General features: G+C 51.1%; 1 long non-coding RNA gene across 1 annotated transcript; it reads right to left on the bottom strand.

The window, feature by feature from the left end:
* Positions 1-2,719: 2,719 nt before the first annotated feature.
* LOC147573506 (uncharacterized) lies at positions 2,720-12,810 on the bottom strand. Its single transcript, XR_015244831.1, has 5 exons — positions 12,253-12,810; positions 11,130-11,236; positions 9,389-9,488; positions 4,530-4,714; positions 2,720-3,434 (listed from the first exon to the last, which is right to left on the bottom strand). It is a non-coding gene; the product is annotated as an uncharacterized LOC147573506 (long non-coding RNA).
* Positions 12,811-19,258: the final 6,448 nt, after the last annotated feature.

Genomic DNA, 19,258 nt, shown 5'->3' with positions numbered 1-19,258 from the left:
GGACACTGAGGCCAGAAAGGGCAGTGAAGCCCCTCAAGGGAGCACAGCCAGTCAGTACGAAAGTCAACTGTAGGACACAGGACTGTCTCCTCAAAGCGGTCCTGTCCACTCCCAAAGAGACCTGTCTCTCCGAGGAGGCTTCCAGAACAAAGGCCCACCCTCTCAATGGTACGTTGTCCAAGGTGAGCTTCTGAGACTTAGCCACATGAAACGCGGAGCCAGGATAAGGCCCACTGGGACACAAGTTTGGAGAAGCTCGCCTCCAACGGCCCCTCGCAGCCCTCGAACCACTGCCATCTGGAGCTGTCGTTCACTAAGTGCCTTCTGTGAGGGAGACGCGGCGCGAAGCCATTTTCCCCACGTCACCTCACCTTGTGAGATAGCCTGTAAGTGGCAGGTCTGAAATTCCCAACAATTCTCCCGAAAAATAAAGCGGGATTTGTTCCTAGCACCGCAAACGAGGGTGAAATTGAGACAGATTAAAGACTCGCACGTCAGACTGCAACCCAGAACCGGTGCGGGCTATCGACTGCTTAGTAACAAATTACCTCAGAACCTAGTGCCTTCAAGCTGTGTGCACTGTTATCTCTGTGGGCGGGAAACCTGGGTGTCCCTTAGCCGGGGCTTCTACTCCAGGGTCTGTTGCAGACCACAACCGAGGTCACGACCCGAGCCACGGCCACCTCCAGTCTACCAGGCCGCCCATTGGCCTCCAAGCTCCTGTGAATGTCCAGCTCTCCACAGACTGGGGGCCGGAGGGCCTAGGTTCTTCACCACCTGCTGGCCGGCAGGCCACTCTCAGCTCCTTGCTAACGTGACCTCCAACACGCCAGCTTCTGTCACCCGTAGCGCCTGCTGGCAGATGGAAAGCCACAATGTGTGGCCATCTAATCACGGAGGGGCCTCGCGTCGTCTTTGCCGCACCCCCTTGGTTCGAAGTGAGTCACCGGCTTCGGCCCACGCTCGAGGCGAGGAGGGTTCACAGCCGTGTGGATGCCAAGAGGCAGGGATCACGGGGGGGCGTCTTAGAAGCCTTCCTACCACGGAACTATAGAAAGAAAAAAAATGAGAATTTCTGAAGACGCCGTGGACAGCGAGTAGGCAATGATGGAACGGGCAGAGATCGCTGTGATGCCCAAAACTGACAAGAAACTCCTCTAAATCGGCAAGAAGGAGACAGCAATCCCAGAAGGAGGAAAAAAAAAATGCACAAAGGCTATAAATAGTCCATTTACGGAAGAGATTCAAAAGGCTAATTAATAAGCACACGAAGAGATGCTCACATTTATTAGTAATTAGAAAATGCCATTGAAACAAGATAGCACTTCACACCTTCTAGAATGGCAAAAGAGACAGCTGGATAGCGCCACGTGTTGGCAGGCATGCGGGGCTTTCAGCACTGCTGGTGGGAGCGCAGACCCGAGCGGCCGCCCCCAGGAGCATCTGTGCCATTTGGTAGGATGGATTGCATGTAGGTGCCGTGGCCCAACGGTTCTGCTGCTGGACGCAGGCGCCGGAGGAACCCTTGCTCTCATCCTCAAGGATGCCCTTTGCAGCGTTACAAGCCGGCTGCCACATGGGTGCCCTCTCCCGGGAGCTCGGACGGGCATGATGGAGCAGCGTGTGTGGGACCCAAAGCATCAGAACGTGTGTTCCTAGGGCAGCGTGAGTGCCTGTGACAATCAGGGTGCCTGGGCGAAACAGGAAGGACGTGCGACGAGATACACGACGCGGCATCATTTGCGCAAGTTAAAAATGCAGGCAAACAAAGCGAAAATGCACGTGAAACAAAATCCACACGTTTCCTATCGGCGTAGGAGTGACATGAGGGGACAAAGGGTTAAGTGTGCGACCCAAGAAAGGAGCCAGGTGCAGACCAGAGACACCCCAGTTCTAAGAGCTGGGGAGTAGTAGGGTTTAGCCTTCTGTCTCTGAGGGGAAAAACTCAAACAAAGCCAAACGGCAAATCTTGCCTAACCTTTGAGTCCACTTTGGTGAGAGTGGTAATCTACCGCGGGAAAGCACCCCTTGAATTTGACCTCGCTGGGTGCCGCACCAGCTTATTTGATCCCAGTGCTCTTTTCCCACCTAAGACCTACTAATAACGGTTAGAACCTGTGCTTGTTGGCATGTATGTTGGAAAACACAGTTTGCGATAAATCAACCTGCTGGCTTTGCATTCGCTTCAGTGCCCAGGAGCTCGTTGTGTGTTTACGCTTGTGCGTGAGTGTGTGGATACAAACAAATGTGATGGTTTCTCCCGGGAATTAATGATTCTGTGCCTCGGCGCGTTTCTCAGAACGGCTTTAAGGGTTAATTTGGCTGGATATGACCTCTGACACGGCTCGTGACTGTCTTCTTAAGGCACTGGGTTGTTTCTCTTCTTTTCATCTTGTCCCATGTTTTTGCATGGCGTCTCCCGGTGACCAAGACTGGGCGCTAAATAATTAAACTTTGGGTTAAGCTCGCAGACACGAGGCGTGAGGTCTGATGCGTGGGAACACACACACACGCACACGCACACACACGCACACTCCATGCCATCCAGCTTCCCAAAGAGGGTCTAGCTTCCAATATTATCAGCACCTGGCAGGATGAGACTATTTTATGTAAATGGATTCATTATTATTAATTTCTGCCGGCGCTGAACGATTTATGAACTGCTTTTCGAATGTAGAAAAGTGGTTCATGAATCAGAAGGAAAAATGTTCCCCAAAACTGGCATCGATAAATAACGACTTTTATTCATGGATCCCGCCCATGGTGTCTTTTATCTTCAGGAAGGATGGGTTGGAAATTACAAAATCATTGCGGGGGGTGGGGGTCGGGGACAAACAAGGAAGTGAGGGTCACGGAATGGGAGAGGTGGTTCCTGAGGCAGTTCAGGGGGTGGCAAGGTGTGCTGGCCGACGTTACCCTCCTGGGCCTTCTTCTCCTGCAGGACCTACTTCCTCTCTCTCCCTCTTTCTCACGTGTGTGTAACTGTGCCGAACTAACATAGTTTTGCACTTCTCCAATTGCAAAGGAGATTCAGCAGGTATCCAGTCTCTCAAAAAAAAAAAAAAAGTCTTCGGGGGCACCTGGGTGGCTCAGTCAGTTAAGCATCCGACTCTTGATAACAGCTAAGGTCATGATCTCGAGGTTGGTGAGTTCGAGCCCCGCATCGGGCTCTGTGCTCACGGTGTGGAGCTTGCTTGGGATTCTCCCTCTCTCCTTCTCTCTCTCTGCCCCTCTGCTCTCTCTCTCTCTTTCTCTCTCTCTCTCTCTCAAAATAAAAAAAATAAACTTAAAAAAAAAAATCTTCATTTGCCAAACACACTTGATTCATTGTCCCAGGAGAGACAGCCGGGGAAAGCCACGGGCAAAGTGATGTGGCCGTCACAGGTGCAAGTTCCAGGCCTGTCTCTGGAGAGACGTGCAGAGGCTCTTTGGACCTGCAGGATAAGGACAGGAATTAAGGACTGTAGGATAAACACTGCTTGAGTGCACATTTCTAGGATCCAGAGTCAGTGGCTACAGGGCTCTTTGGTACCGGTCTTACAATATTATTTGCAGGTTCTGCCAATCAGAAAAGACCTTAAATGCTGCTGGACTGCTGCCTTAGATATTCCATAGTTCACGAGGCAGATGGGCAAGGCTTTCCCAGCTTTGGCAGACAGAGGGAATTCGAGACTGTTCCTAAAGCCCCGAGACCTTGCCAAACGGCTACCTCTCTCACCCGGAGAGAGAGATCTGAGCAAACAGTCCCCTCCACGGGCCTCCGGATGGGAACACAGCTACCAAGTCCTCCCAGGGATTTGGAAGTTCATAGGCTGTCTGCACTGGTCTCCAGAGAAGCGATAAATCAAGCTGCAAATAACCTGGAGCAGCCTGAAGCTACTGGGGAGTTACCACGGTAGGATTAATGCAAACGCATACCTACTTGGGGGAAGTGGGAGCCAGAGACGGAAAAGCCATGGTTGCAATAGCGGCCCCCCACTCTACCTGCCAGCTCACTCAATCAGCTTTTGCCCAGAAATAAGCAAAAAATTGAACCATGAATCTGCTGTCCCTGCTGGGCCTCATTCCCACACGTCTGTCCTTGGGTGGCCATCTCATGGTGTGTGATTCTAGGACTTTAAAACATTCCTTTTTAATACAACTACTTAATCTAGCGTTCCACTGCAGAAAAGTGATCTCCTTCCACACCAGAAAATAAATTGGAAAGCCAGTTGTGGTGGGATCCTGAAAGTTCCTGTGGCCATTCCCAAAGGCGCCCTGCCATCCCTACATAAGAGGTGGCCTCACGGCCATAGTTGGTTGGCTTTCCATATTAATGAACTCTTTCCTACCTCTCAACCCTGCCGCGAATACACAGAAAGCACTTTATAAATAAATAAATAAATAAATAAATAAATAAATAAATAAATAAATTTTGTTCCTTTTTGTGGTGCACTGAGTTTATCTGTGCACCATTTCTGGGCAGCAAGTGAAGACCACTTTTCTTTAAGGAAGAAAAAACAAAGGTACAAAGACGATGGGGATCCTACCAAGACATGTCAGAAAGCTGGAGTCACATCGAGATGAAAACTTGTCATTTCTGAGTCTTCCTCTCAGAGATGTGTCCATTCAGGTATTGGATACCTTCTAGGTTCTGCCCCCATGCCGGCCCGTGTGGATATAGCCATCAACAAGACCAAAAGAGCCCCTGCGTGTCCCCAGGGAGTTTATGTTCCTGTGGCAGGAGATGACAGTAATAGGAAGCCATAATAAAATAAAACTGGATGATGAAATGGTGTATATCTGTTTCTATAAAACCGAATGGTCGAGAGAAGGTTTCCAATAAAAAGAAAGAGGGACTCCCGGGTGGCTCGGTCAGTTCAGCATCCAACTTCGGCTCAGGTCATGATCTCACGGTTCGTGAGTTCAAGCCCCACGTCGGGCTCTGTGCTGACAGCTCAGAGCCTGGAGCCTGCTTTGCATTCTGTGTCTCCCTCTCTCTGCCCCTTCCCCGCTCATGCTCTGTCTCTGTCTCTCAAGAAAATAAATAAATGTTAAAAAAATGTTTTTTAAAAATAAAGAAAGAGACAGCAATGTGGAGAACTGAGAGACAAGTCCAAATAGATGGGCAATGGTGCACATGAACATGACAAAGTCAAGGGACAAACAGGGCCAGCCCTGGACGTGGCGAGGGGAAGGGTGGAAAATGACGAGTTCAGAAAAGCCAGCTGAGTCAAATCATGCCAAACCGATGTTAAGGTGCTCGAATTTTATTCTTAATGCCGTGGGATGATTTGTTGGATGAGTAACCAGGAAGATTAATTTCAATTACTTTATTACCATGGAACTTCGCTGAAGAAATCACACTTAAAAAATATAAATAAATAAAATAAGAAACCAAAACAGAAAGAAACATATTTTCTCAGCCTATTGGCAAAACCAGTCCTCAAGGAGAAAGAGTGGATTGGCTGTCGTTAGGAAGTGAGTAAATCACCTATTGCCTTTAAATATCTCCTCTGGTCTGGTTGCTCCAACATAAGCAAACCTCTTTGCTACTCAAGACACCAAAAGGTTGTCCAACTCTGAGGAGGTAGGGGTTGAAAGAAAAGGCATTCGGGAATTAAATATGTGCTTCAATCAGTTGAACTTTTATACAGATTGACTGCAGTGAAAAATTAGAGCTTTGTGTAATCCAATAGAGTAAAATCAAATGCCCCAAATAAATAAATAGTTGTCTTTTTTTATTAGCTTTCCATCACCCCTGGATCCATTTGTAAGTTGCATTGTGTCACCTCTGTTTTCATTTGCAATGTTGCCTCTGAAAACTGTTTTGTTTATTTGAGCTCAGCAATCAGGCTTAAATGTACCAATATATATTGTTCTAAAGTGTATATTTTTTCTGTCTACCAAAGACATAGTGACTACTCCTTTTATGGGAAACCAGTTATTAATCCAATAAGTCTGCATGAATCAATATCTTTGTGAAATGACACCGTGTTCAAGTTATTTTATGTTATGTTGATGGTTAGCTAATTTTGGAATGGAGACATTTCTTCTAGAAACAGACATAGTATAATTTAGTGGTGAAAACGTCAATCACCATAGGTTGTATGTCTTTGTCCGGGCAGAAGAGGGCAGATTTATTGAAGGAAATGCAGCTATATATTCGTTGCCGCGCTGTGACCCGCAACATCCATTTTGCTTATAATTTTGTTTGGCAAACTGACATCACCTGCAGTCACCAGCGGGAAGATGATGCCAAAAGTCATTGTTCTTGGGTTCTGACTCCATAGTCTCGCTGCAGGCTGATAGGGTTACCAGTCTCAGCGTGGCATCAGCATGACACAACACAATGGCATTTTTCTCTGGTGACAGGCATCTACAAAGGAAAATCTGCATGATGCTAAGAAAGTTTGTACAATTTCGTCTGGGGAAAACCCAATTCAGTAGAACTACTTTTCCTAGTATCTAACGGCCCACCGAGAAGGGTCTGATCCTTGAATTCTCCACTGACTCGGAAGTATCCTCTTTCCCAGTTCCTTTCCCTCTGCCCCTTCCATCCTGCGGGTGTTTTAGCCAAGCCAAAGGAATGGGGAGAAGAAGAGGGAGAATCCAATGGCCCCAGGAGGTGAGAGACAAAGAGCCACAAACGTGGAGACACAGACATGGTAACAACTGCTGACGAGCTTGGACAGAGAAAACTCGGAAGCACACAGGCAGTAACAGCCATTTGGGTACTGAGGTGGCCAAAGGAGTTTGAGTCATAGGTAACATGGTAACTTAGGGACAGAGTTTCATCCCGGAGTGCAACGAAGTGCTCACGTGTCACGGTAAAGGCATTCCTCTTCCAAGCCAGTCGTCAACATCAACATCACCAGGGGGATAAGAAAGGCATGTGTGCTAACTTGTTCCATCAATGGCTGTAGTGAGTCATATTACCCAGCGTCCATGCTCTCCCATATTGACTCTGGGCTTGGCCACGTTGCTTGCTTTGGCTCACGGCTCATCGGCAAACAGGAAGCAAACACTGGGTGGCACCTTGGAGCTGCCCTGTTGGAGCATGGTCACTTGTGAAATGGCAGGGAATAGATAACATTTAAACACTGCTTTTTGGGGGCTCCCGGGTGGCTCAGTCGGTTAAGCATTCGACTCTTGATTTCAGCCCAGGTCATGATCTCACAGTTTGTGGGTTCACGCCCCACATCAGGCTCTGTGCTGACAGTGCGGAGCTTGCTCGGGATTCTCTCTCCCTCTCCCTCTGCCCCTTCCCCCGACCCTCAAAATAAATAAATAAACTAAAAAAAAACCTCTATCAACACTACTTTTTAAAGAGGTTAACACCTTTTAGATGTATTATCTCACATGTCCTCACCCAGCCCTCTGACTCAATTACCATGAGAACTAATTACTATTTCACAGATGAAGAAACCGAGGTAAAAGGGCATGGAGAAGGGAGTGCCTTGACCAAGTGACGGGCTGGATGTTAACATGGCTGGGTGAGGTTTGAGTCCAGCTGACGCTCTGGCTGAGAGAGAGGTGAACCCTGTGTCTCCCTCCTAAGTTGCATTCCCCGGCCCCCCAGACAGTTGCCCCACGCCCACCACCCAAAAAAGCATGAAAACTTAATGGCTCTTAGGCAAGGAATCCTGGAGGAGTTTGATCAGTTTCTGGCCTCTGATTATTTCCCCCGAGGGTCCCCTCTTCTTGCATGGGGCCTTATTCATACTGCTCCAAACAAACACATCGGGACATTGGTGCCAGGAAAACATTAAGGGTGGTTGGGTGTGTGTGCCCGCAAAAGACACAGAGTTGAAAATCTGAGAACTCTTGCCTGAGAGCCCTGAGGGGTCTGAAGAGTTTGTAGGGTGAGGGGGAGCCTTTCACCTTCTGCCTAATGGAACATATTGAAATGAGGTGTGGGCACGTCTCGGCCTCCTCCAGAGCAGACATCTGCTCCTAGAAGTGTGGTCCATACGGACACCGAGGATTTAGACCCGTCAATTACACCCCACACGGGACTGTTTGCCCCAGCTTTTTCGGGTCAAAGCCCCATCTCCTCCTATCCCCACTTTGTAAAGGCGCTCATAAGCTTCCAGGACTCCGGAAATTGGGAAGGGCAATATGGAAACGTGAGACACCAAGAAGGAAGCCCCTTCTCAAGACCCCCAGGATACAGGATGGGGCCAGGGCACTTCTGAGCCATCCAGCCAACCTGCACGTGGTGCTTTCTCCTGCTACCAAATTACATGAATTCTAATCGATTGACAGGGTCCATCTCCCAAAGAGATGCTGAAAGCAAATGTCACCTATGGGAGGCAATGCGTCCATTGCTGACATTTAGTGGTTGCAGGATAGGGAGTTACAGATGGAGAGTGAACTCACAGAGAGATCCTGGGTGGGTGGGCTTGGGCCAGCCTCCTCTCTTCTGTCCTATTTCTTTTTTTTTTCCTTAACATTAAAAAAAATTTTTTTAATGTTTATTTATTTTTGAGAGAGAGAGAGAGAGAGAGAGATACTAAGAGAGAGAGAGAGAGAGACTGTAAGCGGAAGAGGGGCAGAGAGAGAGAGGGAAACACAGAATCCAAAGCAGGACCCAGGCTCTGAGTTGTCAGCACAGAGCCTGATGCAGAACCTGAACTCACAAACCGGGAGATCATAACCTGAGCCAAAGTCAGATGCTTAACCGATTGAGCCACCCAGGTGGCCCAAGATTTTTATATTATTATTATTTGCGAGAGAGAGAGAGCGCGCGCACAGGCACACAAGCAGGGGAGAGGGGCAGAGGGAGAGAGAGAGAGAATCCCGAGCAGACTCCACACCCAGTGCAGAGCCCGACGCAGGGCTCCATCCCACGACCCTGGGATCATGACCAGAACTGAAATCAAGAGTTGGATGTTCAAAGGACTGAGCCACGCAGGTGCTCCCCTTCGTCCTATTTCTTGGTTGTGGGACAGGACACCTTAATCCCAACTTACCCAGACTCCACAGTCCAAACCCCGGACCCAGGTTAAAGTCAGAAATGAAATCTTACGAGCTTTCTCTCAATCTGAGTGTCTCTCAGACTCCAGACCTGGTCTACAGGTGCCATTCATTCCCTGGAGAGAGAGGCCTCCCCCAGGGCAGACAGTGCAGAAGCTGCCCCCAACCAGCTGGGACAGACGCCTGTCCTCCTTTCATCCCTACTGGTGTTTAAAGGCATCATCTGCCCAAAGGCACCTCTTATCTTGAGCCCTGTCCCCTGGCCCCCAGCACTTAGGTTCCAATTCCAGCAAAAAAGGTTTCCGTGGTTCCTCAAAGACTCAGAAAGCCCTGAGGTCGGAGACCGGTATTGTTCCAGAGGTCTTGTGCAGGCTCCTTTTTCCCAGGAAAGGGCCCGTCTGAAGGCAGATTGGAGGGACAGGAGTCTTACAGGAAACATTCTCAGTCCTGCCAGGGTTCCCTTCCCTCCTTTCGCGTCTCTGGGTTCCTTTAATGAAATGTTCTCCATCCCAGGCAGGAAAACCATTTCCCTGCAAAATATGAAATCCATTGCTGAGCACTGCAATGAGAATTAACCTTGATTACCGCAGTAATTTACTAATCAAAACTGGAGACCTGCTAATCAAGCTGGAATTGCCAGCTGCTTGATTTTTATAGTAACATAACCAAAATTGAACATTTGGTAAACAAGGGGTGTGGGTCTGATGGGGAGACTGGAAGAAGGGGAAGGAGGGGCAGGGTCTACCAGGCCGGAGGGCGGTTGGCGTTTGTGCCATTGACCCGTCAGCAGGTAGAGCGGAAACAGATTAAACACATTAACCGATGGAAATGCAGAAGTTTCTCCTGAATGGGACAGCCCATTGAAACGCATGTAAGGGGTGAGCTGGGGAACAGGTAGCTTTTTCCCAATCTGGCTTGTCCCAACCTGAGTTGGGTTCTTCTAGAAGCCAGCCCTTAGACAAGGATACTAGTGTTCACATTTATTTGGCTGGTAACCCCAGAAGACATCAATGGGAGAGCAAGAAAGGGAGAGAGGAAAGGAAAGGCAGGTAATGCAGGAGGCATTGGGAGTAGGTTACTGCTGTGGGCAACCAGACGCAGGTCTGCTGAGACTCACTGGGACACTGTGCAGAAGAGACCACAGACTGGTCTCCCGACCCCCCAGGGTGGCGGGAGCTATTATCAGGCGAGGAATGCCCCCAGGGGCGTTACCTTCCTGGTCATAGAAGGACACAGAAACTACCAGCATCCACCTCTGCACCCCCAGCCCCAGATCTCACAGGACTGCCTCAAGGATGTGCCAGCTGTCCCAAGACCTCTCATCTTGGCCTTGAGAAAGGACATGGAGGTTTTTCCCCAGTGAAGATAAAACAGATCATGCATGAGAGTCCCAGGAGCTGGTTGCAGGGCTGAGCCTGGAGGAGAGACCAGGGAGAGAACTAGCCGGCAGCGGGGAGGCCTGGAGGGCCTACGACACCCAGAGATGACAGGCCGCCATTTTTAATGTAGCAGTGAACAAGAAAGTTCTGAGCAGTCCACACAACAGAGATAGCACCGGAGGCATTTGTGGGAAGGCTCTCTGCCTAGAAAGTTCTCAGAGTCTGGAAAGACCCAGAGGATGGGGAAGAAATCCCTCTGAGCAATTTATTGGCCACTGACTTGTGGTGCCAAGGAGGTATTGATATGGAGAGACTCACCATCCAGCACCATGGACAAGGAGACCAGGGGTTCCCGGACAACTTTCTTCCCCTGTTCACGTCTGCTCTAAAGCACCAGAGATAGTAGGAACCTGCCCAGAAGGCGTCAAAGGGTTGAGTGATGGGGGTACTGTAGTTCTGCCCCCTGCTCACCCCACATCTCTGTCTCTGTGAACTTGAGCTCAAGCAGCATCCAGCAGGAAAGCTACCGGCGGCCCTTCCTGAGAATCCACTCCAAGAAGGGCTCCCTAGGGAATGTGGTCAGCGAACACCAAAAGAAAGGGATCCCAAGGTTGCTGCGGGTACAGGGACATGTGTCTAGCTGACCTCTACCCTGTCAGCCTCCTATGCTGTGTACGGCCTAGGAGCCAAGGCTGGTCGCTCCTGCTGTTGTTCTCTACGTAAACATGGCTCGGATGCTTCTTTGCTTCTCGGAGGTGAACTGGACATCTGACTTACCTCACTATTACTTACCCCTTTCCCTGGCGATGGGCAGTTTGGTTCATTCCACCATGAACATCCTTCCATGGGACTCCTTGAGCAGTGTTGTTCTAGTGGATACTTATCCAGAGATAGATGTTCTGGAAGGACAGAAGATCTGCACCTTTTCTGTGATACTAGGTCTCACCAATCTGTTCCCTTAAGGGTCTGTGAGATGTGTAGCCTCACTCAGGCTGCCCCCCATCCTCCCCCTCGCCCTTCCCCCCCAGCGCTTTACATCACCAGGTTCCAAAGTTCTGCCAATTTGGCACAGTTGATGCTGCTATATTTTACACGTCACGTGCAGCTGGTGAAAATCGAGCAACTTTGCGTTTTTGGCCATTGGCTCTCGTCTAAGAGGTTCTATGCTTTGCCCATCTTTGCACTGAGATGTCGGTCTTTTTGCTGTATTTTGGATGCCAGCGCTCTTAGTGATTGTAGAGGCTGCAAGTCGTGGAGGGCTTTTTCTCCTCAAAATTCTCCTCCTCCTTTCTCCTCATTTCCAGCATCCAGGTACTCCCTGGGAAATATCTCTACGTCTGGCACACTCTGGGGACTTTTCCCCCATCTCACCTCCCGAAAGCAGAAAGCGCCGAGTCTGACACTTGCTGCTTAAGAAGCTAAGTAACCCTTACAATCCACTTCCTTGGAGCTTTGTGATTAATAAAAGCCATGAGTTCCGAGGACTCCAAAGGACAGGGCTGTCTTAGGTTGCACATGCTCGGACCTCTCCTCTGGTGTGTGCAGTGGACAGGATTAATTAATTAGTGAACCCCCTCAACCTGAGCCTGGATTCATTCGGCCTCAGAATCTTTCCTAATAGTCATGGCCACCGCGACGCCATTGAGGTTGGCACGGAAGAAAATCTATATACTGTCATTGCCCCGGTGTAATCAAGTACATGTTAATCATCCCAGTTAGCAAGGGAGTCAAAGCCTCCCCACCTGACAATGATTATCTTATCAGAGTTTTCATTAAGAAGAAAATCCCAGCTAATTTCTTTGACCTCACCGTTTGGGAATATGATCCTCACCAGCCAACATAGAGCGAGTGGTTACTATGTGCCAGACACGGTATGAAATGTATTTTCTCGTTGGGCCCGATGGCAGCTACTTACGTGGAATAGTGTCACGTCACAGGATAAAGGCAAAAATGGTCCCTCTGCTGTTCTCAACTTGACCCTTCTTCTCGTAGACCTGGGCTGCCAGGCACCAAGTCGTCTTTCCGCCTGAACCCTGGCGAGGTAGTTATCTTCTGAGATGTTCAAGAGCTTACTGGAACGCGGTGCGTTTTCTTGTTTCCTTGATCTGGGGTGTAGGTCTCAGCCGGCAGGAAAAATGATAGAATGAGGTCTCAGTGGGTAGTCATGCCCACCTGGGGCAGGTGCTAAGGGTGCCCCGGCCAGATCTGCCTGTAGCAGGTGCTGTGAGCTATCTCTGGCTGCCTTGACTATACACGTCCCCTAAGAATTGTCCTCAGTGCTTGGGAGTCACGTCGCCTGGAGATACCTGGGAAATAACCCCCTTCCTCCTTGAGGTGGCCTCAACCAATGGCGGACTGAAACAGGAATTTGAAAGACCACACCCCTTGCCTCAAGGTGGGGCAGCTCTTGGAGTCATTGACGCTCCAGACCTCCTTCCCCATGGGGCTGAGGGTAGACTTGAGCTGAACGCGTTTCATTGCCTGGCTTCCTCCCCTCCCCTCCCCCGCTTCCTTGTCCTCCCCTCCCCGAAGATTCCATACCAGAGCACTCCTTCCATAAATCCTTGGCCTGAATTCTCCAGGTACACTTTGTTCCAGCATCAAAATTTCTGAGTGTCTTTAGTTTAAAAACCACTGGGCTTTATTCAGTTATAAACTACCCAGAAAACCATCCAGTTCTCTCCTTTTCCTTTGCATGCGCACACATGCTAACATGCTAAAAGAGTTCTTTTGTTCCTGCACTCTCAAATACCCTGTTAAAATCGGAGGCAGACGTTGCCAGACCAGTTGTTGGTATGGAAAACCCAAGTCACAGATAAGATAACTTGCTCCCAAAATCTCCACCTGGCAAACGTCACAGGTCAGCTGGTATTTGGGTTGAACGTCCTCTTCTTTCAAGCTGCTTCAGCGTGACCCTTACTCACCACGCCTTTGCTTCCCGGGGTCGGAAGTCGAACCCTGCCCTAATGTGACAAATGAGCACCCCCCATTCCAGTTCAGCCAAAACCATCAGGAATTTTCTGGGTGCTCTCCCTGTTCCAGGGGCTTCAAGTTCATATATTTTAGGGGCTGGCTGGGCAGCTAGTCAGCCTTTGCCGCCTTGCCTCTCATCTTGCAGGCTGCCTCCTGGACAAAGCTTTATTTAACTCCCTGCATCTCGCTAGCGGGAAGGAAGTATGCGCAACGACCCCAGGACAGAGCTTCTGGTCAACCTGTCCTCTCCTGCCCTGCACCTTGGGGACAGGTGCCTGCTTTTAGAATTGCATTTCAAAGCAACAGACTCGCTGGAGGTTGCCAGGTCGAAAGGCATATCGAGAGAGCAACTGAGCAGCGATTATTGAAAACCCGAGTTTGTTTCTCTCCTTTGCATCGGTATCTGAGATGATGACTCTCTCCGGGGAGGTCGGTGAACCCTGTGCACTCAGGACTGCAACGTGAGGCTGAAACTTCAAAATGGCAGAGCACGAGAGGGGAGTTTCCGTGTTGCAGCGCGGTGGTTTCCAAGTTCATGCCAATTTATTCCCCAATCAAGAGCAATCCGCCTCACTTTGCCAAATCACGCAATCCTTCTCCCCCCCCCCCCCCATTCCGTCAAGGAATGGGAGACGGTAACAAACAGCATGACGACGTCACAAATCAATTTTATTGAAAACGTATTAGGTTTCAGTAAAACTGAAGGATCAGACACCGGAAGAGAGGAAGCCGGGGGAGAGGAGACAGCGTACCAAGATTTACTTCTGAGTGCTACAAAATATTGAACTAAAAATAACATTAAAGATGAAATTTGTAATGAATCTCAAGCTGCTAAATTCCCCAAGGCTGGGTCTGCCAAAGGCTTTGCAGCAATCCTCTGTTCTTTCCTGTCTTTATTTAAATATTTTATACAGTTGTATGTGTTCATGTGCAGCGTGAACTGTCATGTATATTTCAGTCCACTCTAAAATGGATCTTAGGCTGCCTCCAGCTGAGCGCCGCACGGAGCGGGTCTGAGCGGAGAGGTAGGTTGGAATGAGGCTAAATGGAGACAGATACTTAATGCACTTGTTGTGTGCTTAGATTTGGCTGTCACGGTTTCCGCCTTAAACCTGATTTGTAATTCTCTGGGTCTTGTGACATTATGGCAAGATGAGATGTGCGTAAGGCCCCCATTTAGAAGGGACGTTGATGGACATAGGAGTTAAAGAGAGTGGTTGACGGAGAGTGAGCCCGGATTCGGACCCCGAGGCTTAATGCTCAGCCGACGAACCCGCTCCGTCTGTAGCCGTAGTATTTCATGCTTTTCTGTACATTAGACTTTGCCAAAGTGAACTTTTGGAAGAATAAAGCATTTCCAAGATAAATTCAATTTTCCCGAGTGTTGAACTTAACTTTCTATGTCACTTAGTGATTTACTCGGGTGTGGGTGAAAGCATGCATTTTGCTGGTTCTCACACCGAGGGGGGCCGATGGGGGGTGGGTGGGGAAGCCAGTGAGAAAGCGACAGAAGACCACAGGGCGGTGGGTGTGGGAGGCCTGGGAGGGCCCTCGCGGACTCCTCGCACAGAAGTGGGGGGCGGGGGTGGAGCTGGGGACACGCCCTCCGTGAAGTTCCCGTTTGGTCCCGCAGAGGCGGACAGGCTGGGTGCCTGGCACACCCCAGCACGGCACGCACGACCTGCCGAAGCTGCCAGTTCTGGGCGTGGAAGTGTAGGGGTGGGGTGGGGTTCCTTGCAGCCCCCTTCCCTTTCACAGCCTGCTGCCCAAGTACTGCCCAGACTCAGCCATCAGCGCCCCTGGAGGTGGCTTGTCCTGCGGCCTCAACGAGGAGGCACCACTTCTGTCCCAGCACCCAGTGGACCCAGTTTTGCTCCATTCTGCTCCTGGTCCTCCCCCCGCCCGACACATCCCCGGAGAAAAGGCTCATCCTGGACCACTCAACACCTTCCCCTTTGGGGGCTCCCTCGAGTGTTCCAACTTCTGGTGCCTGTCGCCCTTGCTAGCGATGAGGCGCTGGGATCTGCAGGAGGTCTCCTAAGGGAGAGCCGTGGTTCATGCAGAATCATTTGCGGAGGAAAAGGCAGAGACGTGTAGAGGGAACCCCAGGGCCTTAACACTGGCTTTTCTCTGAGCGCCGTAGACCTATAATAAATATAATCATATCTGGTTTTCCCAATGTGTGGAGGGACTACCCAGGGCTGGGTGGCTTCCTCCCCACACCCTCTGTTCCTCTGTCCCCACCTTAGGCTCCCCTCTACCTCTGTGTAGGACCCTGCAAACACCAGGGCAGTCAGACTGGCCTGGCTCCACCCCTCGTTCAAAGTCTTAGTGGCCTCCGTGGGAAGTCGGCCAACCTTAGCATCAAGGGTCGGACAGTCCTCAAAATGCTTTGTCCACACCCTAACCCTCGGAATCTGTGACTGTGACCTTGTTTCAAACAGGGTCTTTGCAGATGTAATTAAGTTAAGGGTCTTAGGATGAAATCACCCTGGATTATCTGGGGGTTGGGGGGGGGTCCCTAAATCTAATGGTAAGTGTCTTCACATGAGGTGGAAGAGGGGAAGCCAGTGGCTAAACAGAGGCAGAGACAGGCATGATGATGCGGCCATAAGCCAAGGGGCACTGGAAGCCCCAGAAAAGCCAAGGGACAGATTGTCCCCTGGAGCCTGTGGGGGGAGCACAGCCCGGCTGATGCCGTGATGTCAGCTTCTGACCAGAACCATGGGGGGGAGAGGGTGCGCTCCCACTGCGCTAGGCAGGCCAGTTTGTGGTGATGGTTATGGCCGTCTCATGAGCCCCCCCACTCCCAGTTTCCCCGCTTACGTGGGAGTAAGGTCATGCCCACGGGGACTTGGAGACGTGTGGACACGTCAAGGTGAGGGGGAGGTCACTGACACCGCCTCTCCACGAGCCAAGTATTCCAGACCATCTTCCTGGTCTTTGTCCTTCCCTTTGCCTGCAGGAACCCTGTCCCGCCTTTGAAGGGTGTGTCCTCCAAGGCCCTTCAGGACGTGCACAGACACCATTGCCTCCTGGTGGAGGGCACTGGGCTTCAGGATCAGCAGAACCCCGCCGCGGTCCCTGCTGGGCCTCAGGGAGTCTGAAGGGCAGCCGTCCCTCCGTCCAGGGTCCTGGGGTCTCCACCCAGCCCGTGCCCCCGCCACGCTGCTCACGAAGGCTGCACGGCTGCCTCCATGGTCAAAACTCTTTTGGCTGCAAGTAACCGAAGCCTCTCCTGCGGTCCTAAGCAGCCCAGGGAACTCTTGTAAGGAAGGACGGCCCTGCCTTCTGGGACGTGCAGCCTGGAAATGAGAACGCTCCAGGCCCCAAGTCACATCCCTTCTCCCTCGGCCTCCCTGTCACCCTGGGCCGACCAGCTCTCCTGGCCTTTTCAGGACATAAGGTAAACATCCAAGGACCCCAAGTGACTGTCCCCAGCACATTGATGGGAGGAGGCTGGCTCCTGGGACCTCCCCACCCTCACTCCCTGCAAGGAGAAGGTGACTGGTACGGCAGGGGTCAGACATCCCTCAGGTACAGCAGGGGCCTGAGTGGCAGTGGTGGCCACGGGGGTCCATTCTCAGGCAAATAGGACGGACCCCCTCTTCCCACCCCAAAACCTCAACCAATGCCTGTTATCCCATCAAGCTCTACAATTGCATGAGTTTCTCCGGGGGGGGGGGGGGGGGGAAGGGGGGTGGGATCAAGCCTGGCCAGGCCCTGCCTGCGCGGGCAGCCTCCGTGGTCCTGGCTTCTCTGCAGTGATTTGATTTTGCAGGTAATAAAGACGGCCGTGTGGCTGGGGCTGAAGGGTTTAGACCCGGATTACAACCTCACTGTGCGTCTTCAGGACCCGTGTTCCCAACAGGACTCTCCCGGATGGTCGTATCAGGTCACGTGCATCCTGAGATTCTGGAGAGTGGGACCCGTCGAAGTGTTTGGGCCGGGGCAGAAGCCAAGGCTGGCTACACCCAGAAAGACCTGCGGGCTGCTGTTTCTCTCTGCCCTTCCGCACACAGCCAAGCTCTGCCGGCACACTGGTTTATCCTGGGTTAGGACCTCAGCTATTTAGCAGAGACTCCCGGGTATGGCGTCCACATTCTGGAGACTTTTTCTATCCCCCTCCCCTCCCTGTGTCCTCAGTCAGGCTCTCTGGACCTCAGCCTCTTCATCTGTAAAATGGGCATGCTAAGGCCAGCCTCTGCTGGTGGTGAGCGCCCCCTGGGGTACTTTGAGAAGGGAAATCGGTACCCGGACACAACGCTTCTGCACGAATCCTGGTCACAAGGCAGGACCCTTTGGAATTTTTGCTCTGAAGGCAGAGTTTTCCCTAGTGGGTGTGGAGCCAAGCCCCTGGGAGGCACGATGGGGGAAATTCTGGGAGCTGGCCACGTGTCCCTTCTCACACAGAGAAGATTCCTTCGAGGGAGAGGCCGCCAGCCGGGGCAGCCTGCCTGTCTTGCTGTGGTTCTGCTAGGTTAACTCCCAGTGGGAATGTGCCCTGCCCTGGCCTTTCTTTGTCCCCTTAACCTCCCTGTGTTTCCTCACTGACCCTAGGCGTGCACTGACTTGTGACCCCCTTGCTGCTGGCAGAATACAGGCATTGACACCCAGGGACTACAAGGTGATGATTAGCTCTCAGAAACCTTTGCCCGGGAGTTGGGGGGAGGGGGTGGGGCCGGGCTGTCTCCCGGGGTGGCCACCAAGCCGCAGCCTGATCTGTGACCCTGAGCTCTTGCTTACCAAGGAGGACACGTGTCCTGGGGAAGTGGGCCAAAAAAGTGGCTGAAAGGGGAAAAGAGACTGTGCATTTGTGGAGTGAATACCGAAGGAGACGTCTAGATGCCCAGCCTCTGCCTCATGACCAAGGAAGGCACGCATGGTGGGCACAACGACAGCCCCCCAAAACGTCAGGTTCTGTCTGAGCCTGTCCGGGCTAGTATAACAAAATACCATAGACAGGGTGGCTTATAAACAACAGAAATTTGTTTCTCACAGCTCCAGAGGCTGGAAGTCCAAGGTCAAGGTGCCAGCATGGTGGACCTCTTTGCAGATGTGACCGAGTTAAGGATCCTGAGATGATGAGATCATCTCAGGGATCCCCAAATGCATCACAAGTGACCCTATGGGAGGGAGGCGGGGGGGGAGGCTTCAGGAGCGGAGGGCAGAGAGAGATTTGAACAAGGCTATGTGCTATGTGTCCCTGTGTGCCCAAAACTCAGCACAGGGCTTGGTACAGAAAAATGAACTACATTTTTTTTTTTTTTTTGAATGATCAGCACATGTGAGCAGTTCATGGAAAGTGGGTTAGGAAATTAACAGGACAGGATGTATTGCAAGGAGGGCAGGTGTCTTTGGGCATCATGTTACATTATTTGTTTCGCGTGTTTTAAAGTTTATTTATTTTGAGAGAGAGAGAGAGACTGAGAGAGAGAGAGAGAGCATGAGCAGGGGAGGGACAGAGAGAGGGGGGTAGAGACGGAATCTCAAGCAGGCTCTGTGCCATCAGCGTGGAGCCCGATGCGGGGCTCAAACTCATGGACTGACCTGAAACCAAGAGCCGAATGCCTAATGGACTGAGCCACCCATATGCCCCTTGTTTTGCATTTTGATAGGCTTCTTCAAACATGTGCCTTGCCTTCCCAATAAGCCTTAAAGTGTCCTGAAGGCAGGGACCTCCTCCCCCTACAGCAGAGACCTGCACAGGGCTTAGCATTCAGCAGGTGCTCAATGAAGATCCACTGATGGTTGATTAAACACCCGGATCCAGCTGTACCTGAACTTGCCATCCCTTCGTCCACCGATACGTTTCATCTAATCCAGTTTGAACTAGATGTCTTTCACACCTCCCATAAGAACCATGGCAAATACAGAACGAGGCTGGGAGGGGATGTGAACTGACTGTGGCACATCCAGGTATAGAACGGATGTTTGCCCAGTGAGGA

The sequence above is a fragment of the Puma concolor genome, chromosome E2, assembly GCF_028749965.1.
Source record: "Puma concolor isolate L17-30 chromosome E2, mPumCon1.1.hap2, whole genome shotgun sequence".
Lineage (NCBI taxonomy): Eukaryota > Metazoa > Chordata > Mammalia > Carnivora > Felidae > Puma > Puma concolor.
The sequence above is the reverse complement of the archived record's forward strand: the minus strand, read 5'-3'. Positions and strand labels throughout refer to the sequence as shown.